The sequence below is a fragment of the Gadus chalcogrammus genome, chromosome 12 (genome assembly GCF_026213295.1).
Source record: "Gadus chalcogrammus isolate NIFS_2021 chromosome 12, NIFS_Gcha_1.0, whole genome shotgun sequence".
Taxonomy (NCBI): Eukaryota; Metazoa; Chordata; class Actinopteri; order Gadiformes; family Gadidae; genus Gadus; species Gadus chalcogrammus.
Genome location: NC_079423.1, coordinates 10,430,552 through 10,435,551, shown reverse-complemented (window position 1 = coordinate 10,435,551; position 5,000 = coordinate 10,430,552). Strand labels below are relative to the sequence as shown.

Here is a 5,000-nt window from a genome sequence, read left to right as displayed (position 1 = left end):
CAAAAACAATCATTAGTTAGATATAAACGGCAGTAATTGATTCAGTAGGACTCCTTATCCATGTCAACGATCATTGTGACATCTGAATTCATTAATTATCTGAAATACACTGCGTGTGCGTGTGATGTTAAATGTTTGAACCAAGGTTAACGGTTAAAGTGTAAGAGAATGGGTGGTGATTTTTTGACGTCCTCCCATGATCTGAAGTGAGCGTGCGTGTTTGTGTTGGTGAAAGTTTAAGAAATGTACAGCTGTCGGTTCAGCTCTCTGGTGCTCCCTGCTGGCAGTATCACTATACTGTCCTCATGTTTCACAAAAACAGTTTTGAGAGACGTTGTCAGTTTTTGTATGTTGCTTAAATCCTCCAAAGCGGTTGGCAGTAAACATCAGGTCACGGTACTCCACGGAGTCAATGAGCTCGAGTTGAAAAAGAAAAAGCTTACAGCACCTGGTATTCCCAGGCGGTCTCCCATCCAAGTACTAACCAGGCCCGACCCTGCTTAGCTTCCGAGATCAGACGAGATCGGGCGTGTTCAGGGTGGTATGGCCGTAAGCAATTAGTGCAGGCGCAAAACCAGGTTTTATACAGTAGCACATAAGGAGTGAGAAAGCTGCTGAGGCTCGACGTTACACTCTTACAAAAACAATCATTAGTTAGATATAAACGGCAGTAATTGATTCAGTAGGACTCCTTATCCATGTCAACGATCATTGTGACATCTGAATTCATTAATTATCTGAAATACACTGCGTGTGCGTGTGATGTTAAATGTTTGAACCAAGGTTAACGGTTAAAGTGTCAGAGAATGGGTGGTGATTTTTTGACGTCCTCCCATGATCTGAAGTGAGCGTGCGTGTTTGTGTTGGTGAAAGTTTAAGAAATATACAACTGTCGTTTCAGCTCTCTGGTGCTCCCTGCTGGCAGTATCACTATACTGTCCTCATGTTTCACAAAAATAGTTTTGAGAGACGTTGTCAGTTTTTGTATGTTGCTTAAATCCTCCAAAGCGGTTGGCAGTAAACATCAGGTCACGGTACGCCACGGAGTCAATGAGCTCGAGTTGAAAAAGAAAAAGCTTACAGCACCTGGTATTCCCAGGCGGTCTCCCATCCAAGTACTAACCAGGCCCGACCCTGCTTAGCTTCCGAGATTCAGACGAGATCGGGCGTGTTCACGGGTGGTATGGCCGTAAGCAATTAGTGCAGGCGCAAAACCAGGTTTTATACAGTAGCACATAAGGAGTGAGAAAGCTGCTGAGGCTCGACGTTACACTTTTACAAAAACAATCATTAGTTAGATATAAACGGCAGTAATTGATTCAGTAGGACTCCTTATCCATGTAAACGATCATTGTGACATCTGAATTCATTAATTATCTGAAATACACTGCGTGTGCGTGTGATGTTAAATGTTTGAACCAAGGTTAACGGTTAAAGTGTCAGAGAATGGGTGGTGATTTTTTGACGTCCTCTCATGATCTGAAGTGAGCGTGCGTGTTTGTGTTGGTGAAAGTTTAAGAAATGTACAACTGTCGGTTCAGCTCTCTGGTGCTCCCTGCTGGCAGTATCACTATACTGTCCTCATGTTTCACAAAAACAGTTTTGAGAGACGTTGTCAGTTTTTGTATGTTGCTTAAATCCTCCAAAGCGGTTGGCAGTAAACATCAGGTCACGGTACGCCACGGAGTCAATGAGCTCGAGTTGAAAAAGAAAAAGCTTACAGCACCTGGTATACCTAGGCGGTCTCTCATCCAAGTACTAACCAGGCCCGACCCTGCTTAGCTTCCGAGATCAGACGAGATCGGGCGTGTTCAGGGTGGTATGGCTGTAAGCAATTAGTTCAGGCGCAAAACCAGGTTTTATACAGTAGCACATAAGGAGTGAGAAAGCTGCTGAGGCTCGACGTTACACTTTTACAAAAACAATCATTAGTTAGATATAAACGGCAGTAATTGATTCAGTAGGACTCCTTATCCATGTAAACGATCATTGTGACATCTGAATTCATTAATTATCTGAAATACACTGCGTGTGCGTGTGATGTTAAATGTTTGAACCAAGGTTAACGGTTAAAGTGTCAGAGAATGGGTGGTGATTTTTTGACGTCCTCCCATGATCTGAAGTGAGCGTGCGTGTTTGTGTTGGTGAAAGTTTAAGAAATGTACAACTGTCGTTTCAGCTCTCTGGTGCTCCCTGCTGGCAGTATCACTATACTGTCCTCATGTTTCACAAAAACAGATTTGAGAGACGTTGTCAGTTTTTGTATGTTGCTTAAATCCTCCAAAGCGGTTGGCAGTAAACATCAGGTCACGGTAGGTCACGGTAGGCCACGGAGGCAATGAGCTCGAGTTGAAAAAGAAAATGCTTACAGCACCTGGTATTCCCAGGCGGTCTCCCATCCAAGTACTAACCAGGCCCGACCCTGCTTAGCTTCCGAGATCAGACGAGATCGGGCGTGTTCAGGGTGGTATGGCTGTAAGCAATTAGTTCAGGCGCAAAACCAGGTTTTATACAGTAGCACATAAGGAGTGAGAAAGCTGCTGAGGCTCGACGTTACACTTTTACAAAAACAATCATTAGTTAGATATAAACGGCAGTAATTGATTCAGTAGGACTCCTTATCCATGTAAACGATCATTGTGACATCTGAATTCATTAATTATCTGAAATACACTGCGTGTGCGTGTGATGTTAAATGTTTGAACCAAGGTTAACGGTTAAAGTGTCAGAGAATGGGTGGTGATTTTTTGACGTCCTCCCATGATCTGAAGTGAGCGTGCGTGTTTGTGTTGGTGAAAGTTTAAGAAATGTACAACTGTCGTTTCAGCTCTCTGGTGCTCCCTGCTGGCAGTATCACTATACTGTCCTCATGTTTCACAAAACAGATTTGAGAGACGTTGTCAGTTTTTGTATGTTGCTTAAATCCTCCAAAGCGGTTGGCAGTAAACATCAGGTCACGGTAGGTCACGGTAGGCCACGGAGGCAATGAGCTCGAGTTGAAAAAGAAAATGCTTACAGCACCTGGTATTCCCAGGCGGTCTCCCATCCAAGTACTAACCAGGCCCGACCCTGCTTAGCTTCCGAGATCAGACGAGATCGGGCGTGTTCAGGTTGGTATGGCCGTAAGCAATTAGTGCAGGCGCAAAACCAGGTTTTATACAGTAGCACATAAGGAGTGAGAAAGCTGCTGAGGCTCGACGTTACACTTTTACAAAAATAATCATTAGTTAGATATAAACGGCAGTAATTGATTCAGTAGGACTCCTTATCCATGAAACGATCATTGTGACATCTGAATTCATTAATTATCTGAAATACACTGCGTGTGCGTGTGATGTTAAATGATTGAACCAAGGTTAACGGTTAAAGTGTCAGAGAATGGGTGGTGATTTTTTGACGTCCTCCCATGATCTGAAGTGAGCGTGCGTGTTTGTGTTGGTGAAAGTTTAAGAAATGTACAACTGTCGGTTCAGCTCTCTGGTGCTCCCTGCTGGCAGTATCACTATACTGTCCTCATGTTTCACAAAAACTAGTTTTGAGAGACGTTGTCAGTTTTTGTATGTTGCTTAAATCCTCCAAAGCGGTTGGCAGTAAACATCAGGTCACGGTACGCCACGGAGTCAATGAGCTCGAGTTGAAAAAGAATATGCTTACAGCACCTGGTATTCCCAGGCGGTCTCCCATCCAAGTACTAACCAGGCCCGACTCTGCTTAGCTTCCGAGATCAGACGAGATCGGGCGTGTTCAGGGTGGTATGGCCGTCAGCAAATAGTGCAGGCGCAAAACCAGGTTTTATACAGTAGCACATAAGGAGTGAGAAATGTGCTGAGGCTCGACGTTACACTTTACAAAAACAATCATTAGTTAGATATAAACGGCAGTAATTGATTCAGTAGGACTCCTTATCCATGTAAACGATCATTGTGACATCTGAATTCATTAATTATCTGAAATACACTGCGTGTGCGTGTGATGTTAAATGTTTGAACCAAGGTTAACGGTTAAAGTGTCAGAGAATGGGTGGTGATTTTTTGACGTCCTCCCATGATCTGAAGTGAGCGTGCGTGTTTGTGTTGGTGAAAGTTTAAGAAATGTACAACTGTCGGTTCAGCTCTCTGGTGCTCACTGCTGGCAGTATCACTATACTGTCCTCATGTTTCACAAAAACTGTTTTGAGAGACGTTGTCAGTTTTTGTATGTTGCTTAAATCCTCCAAAGCGGTTGGCAGTAAACATCAGGTCACGGTACGCCACGGAGTCAATGAGCTCGAGTTGAAAAAGAAAACGCTTACAGCACCTGGTATTCCCAGGCGGTCTGCCATCCAAGTACTAACCAGGCCCGACCCTGCTTAGCTTCCGAGATCAGACGAGATCGGGCGTGTTTTTTTTCTCTTTTTGGTGACACCCGTCACTACTTACAGCAACCTGGGCTTCTGAGGAGGTCCCCCATCCAAGTACTAACCAGGCCCGACCCTGCTTAGCTTCCGAGATCAGACGAGATCGGGCGTGTTCAGGGTGGTATGGCCGTAAGCAATTAGTGCAGGCGCAAAACCAGGTTTTATACAGTAGCACATAAGGAGTGAGAAAGCTGCTGAGGCTCGACGTTACACTTTTACAAAAACAATCATTAGTTAGATATAAACGGCAGTAATTGATTCAGTAGGACACCTTATCCATGTAAACGATCATTGTGACATCTGAATTCATTAATTATCTGAAATACACTGCGTGTGCGTGTGATGTTAAATGTTTGAACCAAGGTTAACGGTTAAAGTGTCAGAGAATGGGTGGTGATTTTTGACGTCCTCCCATGATCTGAAGTGAGCGTGCGTGTTTGTGTTGGTGAAAGTTTAAGAAATGTACAACTGTCGTTTCAGCTCTCTGGTGCTCCCTGCTGGCAGTATCACTATACTGTCCTCATGTTTCACAAAAATAGTTTTGAGAGACGTTGTCAGTCTTTGTATGTTGCTTAAATCCTCCAAAGCGGTTGGCAGTAAACAT

At 43.9% G+C, this 5,000-nt stretch overlaps 7 non-coding genes across 7 annotated transcripts; all 7 read right to left on the bottom strand.

Moving 5' to 3' along the window:
* Positions 1-436: 436 nt before the first annotated feature.
* LOC130398344 (5S ribosomal RNA) lies at positions 437-555 on the bottom strand. The gene has a single exon (XR_008900919.1). It is a non-coding gene; the product is annotated as a 5S ribosomal RNA (ribosomal RNA).
* A 519-nt stretch (positions 556-1,074) lies between these two features.
* Positions 1,075-1,195, bottom strand: LOC130395276 (5S ribosomal RNA). The gene has a single exon (XR_008898351.1). It is a non-coding gene; the product is annotated as a 5S ribosomal RNA (ribosomal RNA).
* A 519-nt stretch (positions 1,196-1,714) lies between these two features.
* Positions 1,715-1,833, bottom strand: LOC130395207 (5S ribosomal RNA). The gene has a single exon (XR_008898289.1). It is a non-coding gene; the product is annotated as a 5S ribosomal RNA (ribosomal RNA).
* A 529-nt stretch (positions 1,834-2,362) lies between these two features.
* Positions 2,363-2,481, bottom strand: LOC130399689 (5S ribosomal RNA). Its single transcript, XR_008902192.1, has one exon. It is a non-coding gene; the product is annotated as a 5S ribosomal RNA (ribosomal RNA).
* A 528-nt stretch (positions 2,482-3,009) lies between these two features.
* LOC130400687 (5S ribosomal RNA) lies at positions 3,010-3,128 on the bottom strand. Its single transcript, XR_008903164.1, has one exon. It is a non-coding gene; the product is annotated as a 5S ribosomal RNA (ribosomal RNA).
* A 519-nt stretch (positions 3,129-3,647) lies between these two features.
* On the bottom strand, positions 3,648-3,766 carry LOC130394241 (5S ribosomal RNA). Its single transcript, XR_008897419.1, has one exon. It is a non-coding gene; the product is annotated as a 5S ribosomal RNA (ribosomal RNA).
* A 645-nt stretch (positions 3,767-4,411) lies between these two features.
* LOC130394307 (5S ribosomal RNA) lies at positions 4,412-4,531 on the bottom strand. Its single transcript, XR_008897478.1, has one exon. It is a non-coding gene; the product is annotated as a 5S ribosomal RNA (ribosomal RNA).
* Positions 4,532-5,000: the final 469 nt, after the last annotated feature.